The sequence below is a fragment of the Amblyomma maculatum genome, chromosome 8 (assembly GCF_055883805.1).
Source record: "Amblyomma maculatum isolate TAMU_Amacu chromosome 8, ASM5588380v1, whole genome shotgun sequence".
NCBI classification, from domain to species: Eukaryota; Metazoa; Arthropoda; class Arachnida; order Ixodida; family Ixodidae; genus Amblyomma; species Amblyomma maculatum.
The window spans coordinates 113996859-114017853 of record NC_139351.1 but is presented as its reverse complement, the minus strand read 5'-3'; positions in this window follow the sequence as shown (position 1 = coordinate 114017853).

Genomic DNA, 20995 nt, shown 5'->3' with positions numbered 1-20995 from the left:
GGGACTATCGGGTCACGGTAGCAGCTGATTTCGTTCGCTCAAACCACGGCTGAGAGCACCACAATCGCGGCGCACAAATGCGCTAGTCACGTGGTATTATTTGTATTTCGCGGGCTTTCTTCTGAGCCCGGAAAAAAAGATACACGTGAGAGTTTCTTTATCGCAGTTAATGGAATGGGGGTTTCTGAAGGTGCTCTACAACTTTCCAATTCACATGTTTGGTCTAAAGTCGATATTTAATAAATTAGAAAAATTAACATAATTAGCTAATTAAGTAAATGCAAAACAAAAAATTGCCTGTAGTGCGCAAACAGGCTGGCAGTTGTATGCAATTGGTTTCACTGGCCTACCTCAAATATACTATTTTGTACCCCTTGGTTCAAGTTAGCTGGGACACCCGGTATATTTTCCTTTAAATATCTCTAAGGCCGACTAGCAGACGAAGTGCTTATTTAGATTTCATAGCCCAAATCTAGCTTCATGCTAAATTCGCAGGACGAAGGTTCGAGATGGTTTCCTTGCGTAACTGCTTTTGACAGTACCGCTCTGACCCAGTTTCCGCCGTGTCGGGTCTAGTAACCGGCATTTTGGCGGCACTGCGAGGAAAAAAATGAAGAACAGAAAGGAACTTTGTACCCGCCAATATTTATTTTCTAGTTGGGCAGAACCAATGCAATTTGCGTTAGTATTTTGCTTCAACGCCTTACTTACTTCATTTTGAAAGAGATGTCAATAAATAAAAACTGCGAGGTGAAAAGAGCATCGTCACTAGAGAAATCGGATCACAACATAAATTTAACAAAACCGTCCTCAGTTTAGGTCTGCTCAGTGACACATAACGTTTGCTCCATTTCCGGGTAAGAAAGAAACGTGCAGAGACAGATCTGGTTTTCTGCAGTTAATAACGCACTAAAGTAAGGATTTTATATAAGAGCGACAGAGAGCTGTATCGGCTGCTGCAAGTTCCTCTTCGGGATGGCTTCTAATGGCTGTTCGAAGAACTATTTTCTACAGGAACTGCGCAGGCGTGAAGGCATCACTTTACGTAGTAACCATCGGGGAAATACACATTATTTGCTTACTTTGTGCTTTATACGCACGATCGAAGCTGCAGAGCACTTCGTCGCGGCCTTGGCCCGCGTGGCTCGCCACAGTTATCTGTCACTAACGTCCGCTTAAGAGGCTCGTCATCATTCGCGTAGGTGCTAAAACTGTCCGATAGCTCTTCGCACACAGGGCGACCCTTTGGTGAAGTGCGTGACAAACGACCGAGCCGGTGTCATCGACGTCGCGTATTGTTGCGGACATAAGCCTCCGGTGCCCCGCCAATTCTTTCTGATATGCGTTAATCAGGAATCGATAATGTAGTCGCGAAAGGAAATCGAGAAGAAAAAGATCACCGAGAAACTGAATGCTGCTGTCTGGATAAGGCACAAAGTAACATATCGGCAATGCCTGCCTGGTATGGTGGAAATTAATATGCAGGGCGTAGCAATAACAAAGAGCAATTCCAGGCGGACGCGAGTAGACACTTACCGTATAAACGCAAATGTAACCTGCAATAAGCGTAAATTTAACAAATTTAACCTGCCCCCCATGACATCAATGTAAATTCTAATTCCGCAGTTGAGAAAAATAAAAGGAAAAAAAAAGCGCCATACTATCTGTGACTATCAGTATGGTAACACTTAAGCCGCCCGAATTCCTATCATTTTACCTCTGCTTAGTGTTCATGGAATATGAACATACTGAAATTCTTTTAATATAGGACGCAAAAGGGTCTGTAGCAAGGAGCCTCTGGAGACCAGCCCTGACGATCACTGCAAAAAGCTTTGTCTTACTGCGAATGCTTTCAGGTAAATTGATTATTGAAATGGGTGCATGGGAACTTTAATAATTAGGAGAACAAAACCACAATAGAACAAATATTTTAGTAAGGAATATTAGTTTATTTCACCCTTCTTCTAGCACTGGGAACTGACATCTATATAACGACTACTTCTGCGGCGGATGTGTTTGCCGAGAGAAGCAAAACAATAAAAATCATTTTAACTCCATCTTTTTACCTGTACCCACATGGACCTCTTCTAAGAGCAATATGCGAATCCCGGACAGAGGGAGGCAGCGACACATCTATCTGGCCATTTCGATTCTGCCTGAGACAAGTGCTTCTGGCCTGCAGAAGCTTGGCGTGCCATCAATTTCGCGCAAAGCTCCTTCATCCGAACATTCTTTCTCACTTGTGACGCCAATTCTTTCTCCTACTTGTTTATATTTGCGCTCTAGTATGGCTGTTTTCAATGTCTTTGCAATAACCAAGCGGTTAGGCTTTATGCACTCGAGCGGAAAAAATACCGATATTTCATGAAAACATGATGCGTAGCTGGCAGTGCCGAGTAAGACGAAGAGAAATTATCAAGGAGGGGCGAAAATTAAAACAAAAATGTGCAAAATGCGCCCAGCTTTAGAGCCGAGAAGGAGCAACCAGCGAAAGAGAAGCGCGAAAGATTTGAAAAACATATGAGCAAGATATTCAGGATATCGGCCCACGATTGCAGCCCCCACATGAGAAGAGAAATAGGCTATAAAAAAAAAAGAGATAATTTTCGAAAGAAATGAGGCAGGCGGTGAAAAATTGGTGGACTTTAATAGATGTTCTTGTAGAAAGCAGTTGTTAAAAAAGTAGTATAAACTCAGACCGGAATGCGTCAAAAGTTCTCGCGGATATTGTTTGTATGCTCTCGTATTTATTTCCCCCGAGAGGGATGCGGTAGCTGCGGAAATAATGATGCGTGTAAAAAGTGAGGTGGAAAAAGAGGGCATGGGAAAAGCGTCGGAGACTAGCCTGGTCGAAACGGCTGCAGGCATTTCGGCTTCCGCAACGACGGGGCCTTCTTCGGCCAGTAATGGTCTTCTCAGTATGTTAGGGTGCGCCTGTGTTGTGTGCGGCCAACACACGACGCCCTCCTTCCCTCGTGGCACTCTTTATGACCGCGTGGGCGATTCTGTGCATCTTGGGGGCTACTACTGTACTTCGCGCCCGCTTGGGCAAGAGGCGAACTAGAGCGTGCAAACGATGAGGACGACGTGCAGAAGCGTTGGTTTGAAGCTTCCGCGAGAGGAGTACGTTACGAGAGGCCGATTTCATAAGACCGATTTCTTTCGCTGCATTTCGTTCTTTGAAGACACTAGGTGCTGCTGCGCGCAGTTAAGTTGATCGAAAGATCTGCGTGTTGCCCAAGACGATGGGGCATGGGAAACATAATTCTTCCGTTCCGTTCTCTCCTCCCCGGCTAGCTCTCCAACACGTGAAAACACGAAGGTTAAGGGAAAAAAAAAATAAACCTAATGAAAGGATAGCATGGATTAATGGAGAACGAGAAGCTGACGCTGGTCGAAGTTTCGCTTATCGATAGGAAGTATGTTCTTGCGTAATAACTGTGTTGCTGCAACCAGGGAGATAGGGCGTAATCCGATGGCTTAGGTTTTCGGAGAATCAAAGTATAGATGAATAGGAGCATACCTAAGAAGAAAAGCTAGAAAGAAGGCACTCAGGGAGACTGAATTATCAACCGTATTTTATAGATGGAAATATATACCTCAGCAAGCATAACAGCGCATGTATAAGAGCATGTGACACTCTCCTTGTGTTTGATGCTTGCTGTAGCGCGTGCACTGTTAGCCTCTCTGGCGGACACATTTTCGTTTATAACATAATGTTGATAATTGAATCGACATATCCGGGCCTGTCTTCTTCCTCGTGTTTCGTCTATTTGACTGGTCTAATCTAAAGCAATGCTTCGAATGAGTCAGCTTTTTGTTTGTTTACGTGGTTAAATGTTCCACTTAATGAGATTGTTAATAGTCAAGGTCAAGCCTCGTTGAAGCAGTTAAATAGAATTCATCAAAGTTGGCACCATGCATCCTGGGAGATGATTATATTATCGTGTACACTATCAAATCTCCACTCTAGAGGTAAAGCAATATTTACACAGTTGCATAAATCAGTCTTTCGCTTGCAAATAGAACGGCGTGCGTCTATTATATATATATATATATATATATATATATATATATATATATATATATATATATATATATAATATGTGTATGTGTAATATGTATTATATTATAATATATAATATAATAATATATATATATATATATATAATATATATATATATAATATATATATACATATATATATATATATATATATATATATATATATATATATATATATATATATATATATATATATATATATATATATATATTTAATATGTGTGTGTGTGTGTGTGTGTGTGTGTATGTCGGTCTTGATAAAAAACATGAAACTGAATACGGAAACAATAACTACCTGTCAGCCTAGATTATAAAACAGTTATAATGAAAGGGATTGGGGGAGGGGGGGCTTATAGGACTATGAGGAACGGCTGCGGATGAGTGATTACTACAATTGTACAAATTTACTCCGTATTGCGAGAGTGAATAAGCATTGGACTAGCGTAGTTAGATGCAGCACTGTAGCTTACATAATTTTGTAAAAGATAACAAAAAAGAGGCGAAGTTTTTATTCTTCCAACAAAGAGGCATTCACATTTGCTGAGCCTATTAAATTACACATTGTCACTTTTGTAAGTTGAATATCAAGTACAGAAGAGTAGGAAGTGCCGCTGTGTTTTATAATGTGAAAACTGTCCTTCAATCACTAAGAGGGCTATTGATTCGAACGCGGTTTACGCGGATAATATTGAAAAACAATTCTTCAAAGTAAATTTCTTTGCCCGCCTTTAATCTGCTAGGGCATAAGGTAATGATCACAAAGAATGCAGAGGTTGCCGGAAATCATTTTATTGATGCGGAGGATGTCCTGTCGAGTTTTGACAAGCAAACGAAGCCTTTTGTGTTTCAGCCGCGCACTTTGGGAGCTCGTATTTGCGCGCGCAACTTGTCTGCCGTACTTTGCGCAGTAATATTTACCATTAAAATGTGCATGTTAGATTTCTTTTTTGAAGGATTATGATTCACCGACGTGAACGACTTACTTAAGTGCGCTTAACAATGTTGCAAGAAGTTTATGAACTGACTCTTCAGAAATTGAAACGAAAAATGCGCAAACGAAGGTCCTCATTACTTCTCACTATTTATTCTAGGTTCGCACTCAAAGGTACGGACAAAACAGTCAGAGTGTAAGCTGAGGCGGAAATAGAAAAAAAAAAAAAAGGAAGGCTGTGCTCTGAAAATAATGAGTTCGGAGCTTTTTCATCACGAGTGCATGCAGCTGAACATCATTACTCAGGAGCTTATGAAGAGCTTAGGTTAGGTAACAAAACTGATAGTGGTTGAGGATATTCTAACGTCAATCAAGTATAGAAGAGTGGCGAAGACAAGCTGTTTAATGCGTGCAAGAGGAATTGATATTCAGGTAGGTTAGCAGAATCGATTAGAAGCGAGCGAGAAGACAAATAGGGGTGGCAGGAACCAGAAACGGTGAGATAAGATAACGTGTGCGGGTGGCTACTGCTGACCCTAGATGGACATAGTTGGGCGTAAATTGGCTGATAAAATTATGATAAAGAAGTTTGCAAAGCCCACATTTCTTCTTCAAAGAGAGTGAGAAAGGGCTTACTGGGTTTGCAGGCAGCATTAAGCTGTGCGGAAATCGGTGATATGTGTTACGAACACAGGGCACGTATTTAAACATCCAATTCTCTCTTGTTTCTCCCCTTTTTTCCAAACATGTGCATCCGTGAATACTTAGAAAAAGTGCCTTCAAGTTCCAATTTCCTTGAAAGCCTTTCTACAGTTATTGTCATGCCTGCCTTGGCAGGAAATTTTCATTCCTTTCTACTGGCATCGAAATTGCGAAGATTGTGGTAGGTTCATAGTATCTTATATTTACTGTATCCTCATACTGCCTTGAATGTTGCGGTTTGTAAAGCCTGTTTCCCTACAAAGTCTTGCAGAGATGCCTGTCACTGAAGAAAGGATTATGTGTGCGTCTACCACAATAAGGCTGAAACAGCTGACAACAACAGGAAGTGTACACGTACTTGTAACATAGCGGGGTGCATGATCTAGATTTTTACTCGCTGATTCAAGAATGCGTTAGACCAGTCTGTTTTGTGGTGTACGCTGCGTGAGAAGCTTAAGCAGCTGAGAATCTTCACGGCAAAGCATAAGCTATAATAAGAAGCTCTGACTTTGTTGTCAGGGGCGCAAAAAAAAAAAAAAAAAGACGTCGCTATAAAATTAAGATCTTGGGGATGGAATATGGTGTTGCTACTTGCTGTCATTTTATAATATTGCTTAGATCTCTGACAGGTTTTATTTTTACTTTGAACCGTATGCATCCTTTAGAGCGATAATGATGAACACTAGAGCGCAGGGTATTTCGGGAAAAATAAATTCCGAGGCAATGATAGATACACACTGCTCCGGTTTTGCTTCGTGAGCTCCGGCTGATGTAGCTGAGCGGATCTCTTCACTTCCCCCTATTTCACTGAGAGCCTTTCTCGAGCTCTTCGTACGAGCATGCCCCCAAGGGAAGTAAGTTTTCGAGCTCCTTGTTAGAAGAGCCGCAAGACGAGGGGCGCTCTACCTTTTGCCTATGTTGTTGTCGCTCTTCGTTTTGAATAAAGCGACAGGGTACCTTACTACCAGTAAAAACCGGGATGTCGCAATGTTTAATACCGAACGCTTCGTTTGTTCAACGAGGAGAGTATTCTTTCAAATCCTCTTCGGTTATTTATAAATGCGGGCAGAAAAGGAATATGGTGTACAGTAACAAGTGCACAAAGCCACTCGATTTAGCCCCCCCCCCCCCCCCCCCCCCCCCCCCCCGCTCTTAAAGTCTCGCGCAGGATCAGGCAATTCTATTTTGCTTTTTGATGGGTACTTGACACGGACTTAAGTGCCAGAACCCACGACGGGTCTGAAACAGAACGCAGTAAAATAGTGTGACACTCTGATCTTCATCTGTTCTCGTTACCTTGGTATTTGACTAAAAGCACATAGAGAGAAAAGAAACAATGCTTCATTAACATGAAAGGCGAAGTCAACTGTAACTGAACGAGAAACAAGAGCGGCAGCCTAGTTCGTACTCTGCACAGGTCTCTGCGACAGAAAGCGTACGCATAAAGCTTCTGTCCGGTTTTCAATTTCGAGGGAAATTCTGAACGCATATGTCTTCGTTCCTCGAGCCTTTGCAACGGCATATCGGCATTCCTTCGCGGCTTATTTGACGCGATTTTGAAACCACCCTTTCTGTAGGATAGAGTTATGAGCGTTATGCACCGAAAAGCCTGCAGTACTCAAATTTTTGTATTCAGAATGCATGGTGAAGCGGTGTCTTTTGGAAGAAGTCTCGGTTATTGCCTTTCGCTCGCTGACTACAGCTAATTTTCGACCCTGTTCTGCCTTCATACGCTGTGGCCGCCGTGTGAATTAAGGAGGAAGGGCGGGCAGAATGAGTAGCGGATTGGGCGCGCCGAAGAATCCACAGTGTATTATTCTCCACTGATGTAATTAGGGTTGCGCTCTCAATGAACGTAGACGAACTGGATCTCTCTGAAGCCGCCGCCTTTCCGGCACACCTTTTCCTGCCCGTGGCGAATACCAACGAACGGTGTGGCAAAAGAAGCTATGCTTCTGTGAGTAGGAGGTCCTCCACGTGTCCGTTCGATTAGCGAGTCTAGACACGTTCCCAGCGGCATCATTACATCTTTCGTGCTTTTTTCCTTTCTTTCTTGTTTCCTTTCCCCGATGCTCTTAAGCTTCCCAGAGAGACTGGAGGAGTTCTACTTGAGTGGTTGCTAAGGGGCCGCCTATGACGCTCTCTGCTCGTGTTTCAATGCCGGACCACCACCGGTGCAGGTTACCCAGACATTCGTTGGCCGCACTTGGTTTCTGTGTAGCCTGCGAGCACGTGCCTCTGATGATAATCATGTGTGCTCCATATCGTTTGTCTGCTTGAAGAAAAGACTGCCGTTTGCATGTTGCTGAACTGGCAGACACTCATGGGCCTCCGGGTAGACGGCGAAGGTGTTCTTTCTCATCCTCCGGACGGAGCGGTGTTCGGGGGAAGTCTCGTATTGTACGCAGTTGACTTTCATAAGGAAGTTTCTCCTAGGTTTCGAGCTCGGTAAGCCAGAAGGCCTCACTTAGCGGAATTGAAATGCCTTTTTGTTCAGAAAGTGATGGAAAGATAAGTGAAGGGCAGGGAATAAGTGGCGCGCTATACCCTGAATAATAAGGATGTCTCCGCACAACGGTGACCTTTTCAAGACAAACCTGCGTAAGCGGATATGTACCAGATAGAAGAGCTAAAATTGGATTGGTACAGAGATGAATGTGCACGTGTGTGAAGGAGTATTTTTGATCTTACGCTGCACTCCACATGCATACACAGGACGTTTGCAATAAAAAAAAAATGCCACGACAAACCATTCACTGTCTTTGAAATCGGCACTAAGGCCGAAAAAAAAAAAGGAGAGAGAAAGAGAGACAGACAGAAAGCTGACTGAACTGTCACCGCGGTATTCCCATCTATTTAAAAGTCAATATGATAGCTCAAAAAAAAAAAAAATGAAGCTCGAAATAGCACCTCCGTTATGGTTCGTTCACACTGACGACTCGCAGAGGTAGCGCGACAAAGTTCCGTCGACCCACGTTAGCGCCGATCGACGCCGAGTGTTCACACCTGCGTGCGACTCGCTTCACGGTAATCCTGTCTAGGAATTAGATTTGACCGAAGAGCCGCCTTTCGCGCCTTTTCGTCCTCTGCTACCGCGCTTAGGGTAGATAAGCTCGGACTCCTTTCAGGTATGAATATGTACAATCATTTCAGCGAGGAAGATCTTACGGTTATACCCATGTTTAGGGCTGTTTCGGCAGCCAAAATTGGTCTAGTTCGACTAAAACAGAAGCTGCGGTGGTATGCACGCTGTTTATTTGCGGTCTCGCGAAATAATAGATCACGAAATCGCCCCATGAACGAGCGTCGAACGCATGACGAAGAATACGTTATAAATGCGAATTGGTAGGTTTCGTCCTCGCAGTGATCGTTGACATGTGTGCCCAATAAATGCGTGCATATCAAGTTGCGCACACGGGCACACGCGCGCATGCACTCTTGAATTTTCCCGCCCTAGGAGGGAGGCAGAAGCGCCGTAGATTGGTTGAGGAGTTCTGCAATTTAAGTCGCGTCGCAAGAAATCGATCATCGAGCGACTGCATCATACGGGTCGCTGGCGACTCCCCTCCGTGCCTAATCGCCCCCTCCGTAACGAATCGAGTCGCGCGACCTCCGTCAGTGTGAACCGCCTTTAGGGATGCAGATCGAGCATGTACTGCTGCCCGCACAGTGGACTTACATCACAACAATGGGGTAATCCCGGCACAGCGCGTATTACCCCGCAAGTTTTTGTAAAACTTAACATATTTGAAAGTTCATAAGAAAATGGTGCACTTACAAATTTCGCTGAGGGCGAATCGCATACATCTTTTTACATTATGTCAAATGTACTCATCGAGCTATAACATCTTAAAAACAAACAAACAAACAAACAAACAAACAAAAAACTTCTAGGATGAGATTTCACGCGTTTAGTGCACATTCTACCGTTGCGTCGGAGTCACAAAAAGCAAACTTCATGCTTGACACGGGCGCCTTGCTTTTCGCCTTCATAGAAAAGCAAGGCGCCCGTGTGCTGTGTGATGTCAGTGCACGTGAAAGAACCCCAGATGGTCGAAATTTCGTGAGTCCTCCACTACGGCGTCTCTCATAGCCTGAGTTGCTTTGGGACGTTAAACCTCACAAGCTAACCACAAGCCCAACCTATTGTAAATTGTTTGCAGAGATACAACCTTCTTCATAACACCATTGACTAGAACCCGTCCAATTTCGCTGTGGCAGCGACGTATGTCTGGGCTCTTTGCAATCTATTCCACCTAGGCCTTCTGCATCAGACCTAATCAAGTCGAATGCGTACAATTTCAATATTTTTGATCCGTCTGGTCCTCACTGCCGTAGCATGAATTTAATATATGCTGGCAGTAAAATTATTTCGATTGGCTGATGTGTTAAACGAATCCCCATTTTTTTGGCTTTTTGAGGTGCTCGTCAACTTTAATCTAGTCCTGCATGAGCTACTTGTCAGCCTGACACATGGCACTAGACTGACGTGAGCGGAAATTGCGTCCGCATTTTTTCTTTCACCAGCACGTCCCGTCTTTCTGCTCTGCAGACTCACGAGAACAGCACTATACACGACAGCCGCTATGAGTGACGCAACAACCTTAGGCTGCCAGAAAATGTTCTCCCAAATTTTATCTTTGTAAGCTGCGAAAATGATGGGGTAGAACCAGAGTTTGTGTGTGTGTGTGTGTGTGTGTGTGTGTGTGTGTGTGTGTGTGTGTGTGTGTGTGTGTGTGTGTGTGTGTGTGTGTGTGTGTGTGTGTGTGTGTGTGTGTGTGTGTGTGTGTGTGTGTTTGCGTGCGAGCAGAAGCAAAGGCTGCACTGACCACAGTCGAGAAAGCTGTGTCGCAAACCAGTCGTGATTGACAAAACTCTGTAAGCATCGCGGCATGAGGAAAACCGGAGGCTGATTTCTCGGTATGATTTTATTTGTGGCTGCAAGACAAGGAGAAAAAAAAAACATCAGTTAGTTGCGATTTGCTATGTAAACAGGATCTGGGTACGAAATGAAGGCGTGGAGATGTTGTAACCTGGAGAGCTAGCGGTGTTCGGCTTCGGTCACTTAGCGTGTTGCTACAACCATTTCCAGTCACGTCTTGAAGGAGCCAAACTGACTAACCAAATAGACTTTCACTCTCATGTTCGTGGTAGCTTTTTTTTTTATTTGCAGATGCTGTAATTCGAAAGTAAACAATCTGTGCGTTTCATTTGATCAGTTGCAACTTCGTTCCTCGCTAACAATTCGCTTGTATTCTTTTTCGTCCTGAATATTTAGTTTGTGCTAAAGCCATCGCTAAGCCCGAATTAGGAATCAGGAAGAACCATATTACACCTTAGTGTATGAACCACCATGGGACGGCTTTAAGGCTTCGCCGAATCGGGGGTGGCGTTGGGCAACATGAACTTCGAGCTTACTGCTCGCGATGAAGCGATGTTAGGAAAGCGATGTTTATAGTGTGTCCGATTAAGGAGCTCACTCTCGTTACATGACAACAGCTAATACCGACTTTGCTTAACCGTACATTTTTTGTGCTCTCATAGAACATTTTCCTTTTTTCACTTAGCGCCACAAAATTCAACTTCATTTGGAAATTCATAATTTATTGAAGATAGTATTCTAGTGGTTTCGGTGTCCTGCCAGACTAGGCGTCACCAAGATAATGACATGATGGACACGAGCAGTACGTGAATATACGACGAATAGTGTAAAAAGCAGTAAACGTTTACATCTCAAGCAAGCATGAAAACGTTGTAGATAGAAGTGCAAGGAAAAAAGTTTGGGGATACTTAAGCTCCACTGTTAAGTGTATGACGCTATAACAAACGTTTGCGAACAATGTTTTCTCACTTCTTATTTATTTTTATTTTTATTTGCTTTATGCTTTATTATCTTGCAGCTGCGATGAGCTTGGACGCAGCTTCTTGAAACTTGATGAGAGTGGCAGGGTGCGTTCCGCGTAACACGCTGTTTGCATTCGGTGGCATGCTGGGGGAACTCCACCGTTAAGAGTATGACTCAATAGCGTTTCACACATGCGGACAATGTTTTCTTTTCACTTTTTATGCTTCCTTCTTCTTTTCAAAAATTTTTTTATACGCTGACACTTGGCATCAGCAAACATTGACTTTCCATACTGAGAATATTGACACCTTTGTACACTGCTTTTTGCAAGTTTTTCATTTTCCAATTATTTCAGTTATGTATCAATCGCACATTCCAAATTTTCTTAATTAGCATCATCAACCGTTGATTTTCATTCTAAGTATTTTGAAATCTGCGATTCCTCTTCTTCCAATTTGTCAATTTTAAATTATATAAATTATTTGATGAAATACACTCTGAATTTTCTTAATTAGCATCATCAAGCATTGGCTTTTCAATCTGAGCATTTGATATCGTCGTACTCTCTTTTTTCAGTTCTTATTTTTGAATTCTGTATCTTTATTTATTGATGAATTACACACTGTACATTTCCTTAATTACCATTACCAATTATTAGATTTTCATTCTGAGCAATTTTGCACTTTTAAGCCCCATTTTCACAATTTATAATTTCCTTTATTTCTTTATAATATAAACTAATCAAATACAATGCTTTCATTAACTAGAGCCGCAAATTACCATAAGATTTTTTTTTTTTTTTTGCTCAGCCCTCTTTATTTCCGACAAGCGGTATCAACAATTACGATGCCAACGGCTTTTCGGTCGAACTAGCTGTATATATTAGCTATCGCTTACCATGCTCGAACACTCATGTGGTTTTATCGGCGGAAGGTTCTATATGTATTACTGAAATGGAATGTCAGCGTCCACAAAAACGCGAAGACAGTTGAAAGCAGCGAACCAAGCCCACTTCACCTGAGGCCGGATGAATATTACGCATGTTTACCTCACTTACATGATATGGGGACTAGAGCGTTGAAATCGTATTAGAACCCGCATGTATTTCTTCACGAACAGTTGTGAGCAGACAAAGATATGTTAGTGAGAGGCTCTTAACGATGTGCAAATTAAATAGATCTCCAATGCCTGGAGTCAAAGAAAGCAGGTTAGAAAGCTTTTTTTGTGGTGTAGATCGATGTAAAATTTGTGGCGTTATTATTTTTAATTCGAAGTTAATTGACTAAATTTTATAAGAAAGGTAATGAGATGCCGCGGTGGGATATGGGCGTATGACTGCCGTTTGTCACGTGCGGTACTCCTCGAACGAACATACGGTGTTCGTTCAACCATTCACTTTCGCGTGCATTTTACTGCGCAAACTATAAATCACTTTTTTGGTGTTGGCTGGCACCTTCATTCCTTGCGGCGTATATGTAACGTCTAGCAATATCAAGTATCACGTGGAACACGACGGAATTGTGTGAGTAGCTGCTTTGGGAGGAATAATCTATGGCGGCTAATAATTTGTGACCTTTTTTCGACAGTAACGTTTCACTTTTCGCGTTTTTGTTTGACGCTGATACCACGCTAATCAGTTCCGATCAATAAAACTGTATCAGTGATCTAGCTATCATTTTGATAAGGCAGGCGGCGGAAAAGGCGTTCCTTCTGCATGGAGCTTACCATCACTTTAATGTGCTTCCGGGGGGGAAGATGAAAATAATGAAACGAAAGAAAATGAAATAGTCGAAAAGGAAAAAAGAAAGGAAGGATGAAACGAGGAAACAAAATAAAAAGAGCTGTCATAATGTTCGCCTCAGAAACACACTTGTTATTGAATTCAGGACAGCGGGAGCATTAGAAAAGTTCCGAAGAGTGAAAAATGGGTTTGTGCGTAAGGACGTTCAGAGGGTTGTTTTTTATCGACGACAGACTCTGTTATGACGATGGCCGGCTGCAGCGTGTCTTATTATTTGATTAGCTCTGTTTATCTAGAGACTGTGGGCTTCAGTTTTACTCTTTTCAAATGTCACTGGGTAGGGAATCGGTCGTGAAAAACTCATTGTCCCCAATATAATTCCATCTAAGATCGGGATGGCGTTGAAACGCGGTGAAAAATATCGGGATGCGCCCTCATTCCGAAATCCACTGAAATCGTACGCGTGTCCCTGATCGGGACGTGGTGCGTCAAATAGCATGCTAATGAATGCAAATGAATGCCATATCAAAGACGGTGTCGAACAGAATGCATTTGAAATCCTTACTTCGCGCTCGACACAGGACGTCGGTGTGACTGTTCGTGTGACGACTGTGGTCAGCGTGTGTTGACGAAGCGTGGTACAGCGCGGGAATTGAAATTCAGAACTCACGAGCTTTCCCTGTGTGTGGGTCGACAGTCATTTATGAAGCGGAATAGCGGTGGTGTATATGACGCACTGAGCCTGTAGGAAGTTGTAGGCGTGGGACATTAAGAGCCCGCCTTGATGACTGAACTCTGTAGCAGCGACGCCCTGAGTAGAGGCTTGCAGCATCGCTTCTGTTTACCGCTACTTTAGCTGGACGGAGGAAAGATGCATAAATCGTATTGAATAAAGGTTTCGGAGCGCCTAGAGATGACGCGGTGGTCAATGCTAGTCCAAACCAATAAGCTAGGATGACCAAGATACTTTGTTGGGCGAGTTGGTACTTATTCATTATTGATATAAACAGCGCGAACACGAAAACAAGGGACAAGAAACAAGAAAGCCACAGTACATGCGCTGACTCACAACTAAGCCTAAGCCGTTTACTCCAAGGCCCAGAAAAACAAACATGAAGAAAACAAAACAGTCACGTGAAAAACCCCTGGGTTCACCTGCTGCATAAAAATTACTTTAAAAAATCACTTAAAAAAGACACCTCTTTGCTTGAAAGAGCAAGAGACGTCTTGCTCACACACTTATTGTCCGTTGAAATAAAATACGCTTCCACTATCTCTCTCGTTATCTTCTCTTTGTGGCGATATAAAATCTTAACACTGTCAAACTTAGGAGTGCACTTCTTCTTCTCCTTCTTCATTATTTCACATGACTGGCAATGGGATACTAGAAACGTTTTGTCCTTTCCAATTTCCAAGTTGTTACAGTGTTCCTGTAGTCTCTTATTCATACACCGTCCGGTTTGTCCTATATAACTGGCTCCACAAGAGAGTGGAAGCCTATACACAACACCTGTCTTGCATCCAACATAGGGGTTTCTATGTTTCACCCCACATTCTTGCTTCTTCTCTTCTCTTTCCCTTTGAACAGCCGGGCAAATCCTCTTCATCTTGAGCGGGGCGGTCAGTGCGGCGTCCACATTATACCTCTTGCCTACATTTTTGAGGCCATGCGAAATCCTGTGCACATACGGTACCACGGCAACCTTCCTCTTCCTCTCACCCATGCTGGGCAGGGATTTCAGTCTGTGCGTTCTTTTAAGGTTCTTCAGTACCCGGCAACTGGCCTCAATAATAACTGACTCGCGATAACCGGCCTTTGCAATTCTCTTCACTTGTCTTTCAAAACTCTTGCCCATGCCGTGGTAACAAGATTTCGTCAACGCACTTAATAAGCAAGTGTTTATCATCCCATTCTTCACTAATTTGGAATGTCCTGAATTGGAGCCTAGCAACGGCTTCATCGATCTCGGGTTGTATTCCCAACAAACATGATCATCACACACAATAAGTGTGTGAGCAAGACGTCTCTTGCTCTTTCAAGCAAAGAGGTGTCTTTTTTATGTGATTTTTTAAAGTAATTTTTATGCAGCAGGTGAACCCAGGGGTTTTTCACGTGACTGTTTCGTTTTCTTCATGTTTGTTTTTCTGGGCCTTGGAGTAAACGGCTTAGGCTTAGTTGTGAGTCAGCGCATGTACTGTGGCTTTCTTGTTTCTTGTCCCTTGTTTTCGTGTTCGCGCTGTTTATATCAATAATGAAGCTAGGATGAGACCCTTATTTCCCATCGCTGCTTCAGGAATCAGTTTCAGTGGCTCATAACGCATTCACGAACTTACATTATAAAGTAAAACTATGGCTTAGGGCATCAGGTTACGTGCCCTAAGTTCGGCAACTCGGGTAAACTTTACACCTTGGAGGATCTGTGATACAGCATAGAAGCGAATTGTGCCACAGGTCAGCTATCGGAATGATGTCTTTGGTGTTACGGCTTCGTAAACAAATTGCGGTGAATGACACTGTCTTGTTACTAATTAATAATTATTATGCAATGAACAGGCCGGGGAAATCACTAGATGTGTGTGCTGCGCGAAAAAAAATGACCTTTTTAATATGAGGCCGAGACAAAAATATATCCGCGTGGATTCGCAGGTAAAATCAGACACGCTGAGATAAAACTGTTCTGAGGTCTTAGGCTTTATTTACTGGTGCACCGGAATGGCTAACCACGTCTTTTTTTTTTGTTTTATACAGACCATGTTTAACTATGGTGCCATATGAGCCTTTTGATAAGAGTGATACGCACGTGCCTGCGAGCGAAAGATAGTCCTGGTAATTTGGTCACTGTTTAGTAATTTGACATGGTCGGCAGTTTGGAAGTGCGGCTGTAAGGTTATTTTATTTTTTTTTTTGGCGCTGTGTCAAGGCAAGAAGTTTGTTTTCGTCGAGGTTTTGCTGACATCTGGACAGGTAATTTATAGTAGACGATTTGAAATCAATCCGAACAAGAACGATTTAAGTATAAATTAGCATGGCATTAGAAATGGCAAAGTCTTAATCAAAATATTACAACAGTACGGCTAAAAATGTGGTTTTTATGAGGAAAGTTTCACGAATTAGCAAGCTTCAGCTTCGTACATTTTTTTTTTAAATTTCAGCCCTATCCTTTCAGCTCGTAACGTTGTCAGCATTTTTAGTAATATACATGGTAGCAGGGACACGTTAACATATTTTAGCACATCTCATTAAACTTCTTTCACAAACAAAATAAATATGCTAATTTTCGCGAAAGTCGCAAAACCCACATAATACAATGTAATATTCTTTAGTACTGTATTACTACTGTAGCAATAAGGCCAAATAAAACAGACAGTACTACTCTCAATACTAAAGTGTCTCTTCCCGAAAATGCTTTTACTGTGATCGAACAAGGTTCTGCCAACATTTCTTTCCGAAATGTGGTAGTTTGCTTTTGGTTTGTGCTCTGTTTACGTTACCGCCCACTTCACATTTTTTAATGCTGAACGTCGATAATGTGGAGTATTCCTCTCCTGCTCCGGCCTCCACGCCCTGCCGTACTGCATAAACACTGCTATGATAAAAATAACCAAAGGAAAAATAATGCCCCTGTCTTCGACTCGTATCAGAATTGCCTGAGGAGCTTAAGGCTGCAGGACACACGTTACTGCGGGGTTGCTTATTTGCATAATGTTGCGACTACTGCGGGATGAAGTGCTGTGCCAGCTCAGCATCAACCCGGCAATGCGGCTGTCGCACATGCACGTAGACAATTTCCCTCGTTGTCTTCTCGCCCTTAGAATGCGACAATATTTGGAAGCAGTGCATTTCGCAACGTGCATTTTACAGATTGGCATTCCACGGTTATAAAAGGACAAAGTTCTAGATGCCGCACGCCAGCACATGTTTCTTGCTACTGTATTTTCAGAACAATACTTTTTTTTTCGTTTTGTTAAGAAAAAACCACCTAGTGCAAAACTCCTTGGGCGGCCGCGACAAAACTGATACGGAAATTTGTGATTGTGCTGCGTAACCACATATGTACTTTTTGTTTTTTCAGTTGCTTTCTCTCCACCAACTTGTCTCAGAGGCAGTTCGGTTTCGGGTCGAAGCGGGGGAATGATATTAATATAAATCGAGATTTCCCAATCGTCAACCTGTTTCGGTTGATTGAGATTAGGGGTGGTTTCATGTTTTCTTTGCATTTTCCCCCTCCTTTTTTCTTGCAAGGCTTCGGTACATGGCGGATTGCCGTCTGCACCTGAGAACTTCTGCGAGAAAAAGCGAAGTTTTGCAATAAGGTGCAGTATAAGGAACTGAGGTTTGAGAAGAAAATTCTTGATCTGAGCAACGTCCCGGATTCTGCAACCTGTGTGGTGCTCGGTTTATTATATGCGTTGCGTGTGCAAATAGTCATTCCTTGAAACTTTCCTTGTGACACTGCGTTTATATCGACATTAGGATACAGTGACACTCTTTGAATCAAAGATCCGGAGGAAGCGATCTGCAGAGGCTTTTCGCACGCACGTATTCGCTAATTGTTATTTTTGAAATTATGTTCATTTGCGATCTTGAAGAAATGCTTTTATGAAGAGAAACAACGACTCTAAATTTCCCCACTTGAGCGTTTTTTAATACGGTATAGTTGCGCTTATGTATTCGCACAGGTTGTTAGAGTAATGGACAATCGCTACACTGCCAACCTCTGCGAATACATAAGCGCAACTGGACTTCACTCCTTCTTTTAACTTTCTATCTCCTGCATCCCATTCCCCCTTTCTTAACTTATGCCTCGTGAAAAACGTTTCGAAAAAAAAAAATACGGTATAGTTAACAAATTAGATATCAAAGCTTCTGCACATTCTTGCTTAAAGGAGGAGGAAGATGAGGAGGAAAGGCAGGGAGGTCAACCAGTATAGGAAGTGGTTTGCTACCCTGCACTGGGGAGAGAGGGGTAGGTGGGTATGAAAGTTGTCGGTGAGAGAGGGATGGGTGAAGACAGTACAGTCACATCACAGACATGTCACATCACATCACATCACGCCACAGTCATATCACGTAACATCAAAAATCATAGCCTTTCGATCAGTCCTGTGCTTTTCATAAAGCGGAGCACTGCCTGGGAGGCCTTCACCGCAGACGATCCCCGTGGCCAGGGACCTAGGATCTTAATTTCAGTCACTGGGCGTCCATCTATACGCTTACTCAAAACCAGCGGCAAAAAGAATGGCAAACCAGCATGTCAGCGGCTCCGTTGAAGGCCACGGGGATCCGCGTATTGATCTATCCACCAGGCTCCACCACAACTTTAAATACTCGGTACGTAACGGTTTTTTTTTTTTTTTTAGTCTAGACCACGAGTCCCCAAGGCACGCACGCTTCTGCTTCCTTTTCTTCAGGCTTCAGCTCTTCGTCTGCCTTCTCATGACTCCCCAAGTCTCGTGACAATGTAAATTATTAAGTAATAACAGGCCAATACAATGTTGTGAATTATGTAATGTCTTAAACGTCATCACATAAAAGGTAAGCTATAAAAACTTAGTGCGTATACACTTTCAGTGAGCACACAAAAAGTACTTCGAATTGAGCAGGTAAAATTGCTGCTTTAGTTCAAAATTGAGTGACGCCCCGAAGCACTTGACACTTAAGTGTCACGTGCTTTAGGACGTCATAAGAAGCCAGAAGAAGATGAAGTTTGCAGAAGAGGAAGCAGAAGTTGGCGTGCCTTGGGGACTCGCACTATCTAGACTCAATATAAACACCCCCGTTACGTATCGAGAACGTAACAATATTTTAAGGTTTCTCCCTAAAGCTGTTCCGGTTTGAACAGCAGAACGATGGCTGTGAAGTCAGCGATGAGTATAGGTCATGCGAAGTATGACCTCTAGTATAGGGTGCTTGCACGAAGCCCGGGTAATCCGCCGTGTTGTTATCACTGGCTACAAACAATGCAACGCAGTATGGCTGCAGTGAATTGGTCTATCACCATCGAGGTCTTGACAAGGCCAGTGCACCCCAGCAGCCTACGTGGCGACAACGGATGGGCGGTAAAGTGCGAGCAAATGAAGGTGCGAGTGCGGATCTGAGTCAATTCCCGTGGTGTCCTCTCGCCACTTTACCCAAGCTCGTACGCGCAGATTAACTGGCTGACTCTTTATCGCCCACCCGCTTATCGTGATGTTCGCGGCTGTGAGAGAAGGTCATGCAACGACCTTGTCAGGATCTCGATGGTGACGACTGATCGCGCGTCCCTTATCGCTTTCGACGGTTCACCAAGCAAGCACTCAGTTGCCCATGTGCTGCCCTGCGTGCATACAAGATGTCACCAGATTCCCTGTCGACGTTGTGCCCGAAACAACAGGTGCGCAGTGAAGAAAAGACAAAGCAGTGTGCGGCGTGAGCCTCTTAACGCTACGTGCGGAAGACTGCACTACGGGTATGGACTTGTGGCCGCGCATCGACATTAATTAATTACTGCATTCATGACTGGTTTGGCATACTTGTCTGGACTGACGTCGATCTCGCTCCTGTTGGCTCGTGCGATCCATCAGGGTCGGGTTCGCTCGGAGAGCTTGCCTCTTCGAATTTGATCAGGTGCATTCTTACAATCCCGAACAACGCGCAGTCGGCCTGTTCGATCGCACCAGCCTCGTCTGTGCACATTTCACGCGCTCGTGTAAACGCAGCTGTGCTGCAATGCGGTGCTGCGGCGCCGTCTGGTGACAACGACGACAACATGGCGGAATACCCAGCATGCATCGCTTCATGCAAGCTGCCTATACGTTTAACCATTGGTTTTAATGATGAGCCGCTTCATCATTCGTTGTCATCCCAGTTCGTAAGGCAGGCCGAAAAAAAAAAAAGGCGAAGCAGCATAATGTTAATGTTTTGGCTTTTAATGCGATCTGCACGGATCGTAGCTTCCACATCCGTAGTTCAGTTGTTTAAAGTGAAACTGCGTCAAAAAAATCAAACTTCAAAGTATTTAGTGGTCGACTTCGAAGACCAGGTGGTGATCCACGTATACTGATGATTAGGCGCTATTACAAAGTGGAAAAGGTCCACCGAAAAATTCGTCGTCTACATTACTTTAGAAGACAGTTCATTGAGGCAGGAATATGTCTTGTACCCGCTATCTGGCCCTGTTAAACTGCATTGCCCCGCCACTTAGCGATAAGAAAGGGAAATAACAGGAAGTAGTATGACTTCCCACTAAGCATGACCCACCCTGCACATCTGCGCCGGCATTCGTGATTCGGCTGATTTCGTGGATATGCAAGTGTGCACCGACTTAATCTTCTGAGCTCATTTCGACTCCACACAAACGAGCAGTTGTAATTAGGGTAAGGTAGCTTAAAATACTGAAATTCGTTTTCAGGGCGTTGTGCCGCTGAGCGCGAGGCTACGAGTTCAGTGTCTGCATGGGCGGCAGCTTGTCGGCGCAAGCGAAGTACAAGAATGCTCGTGCATTGTTATTACGGCGGGCTTTAAGGCACCTACCGGTGCTCGGTAAAAGCCCGAAGTAGTCTGGACAGTTATCGGTTTACGGTGTGCCTTATAACCACCACTTTGGCTCCTAAGAGGTGATGTCTACGTTCTGTTGTATACAGCACATAGGACAAAAAAACTACAGTGATGCAGAACCATCCCAGTTCTTGTTAACCAGTCACGTAGTTGCAGTTATTCGCTTCTTTAGGT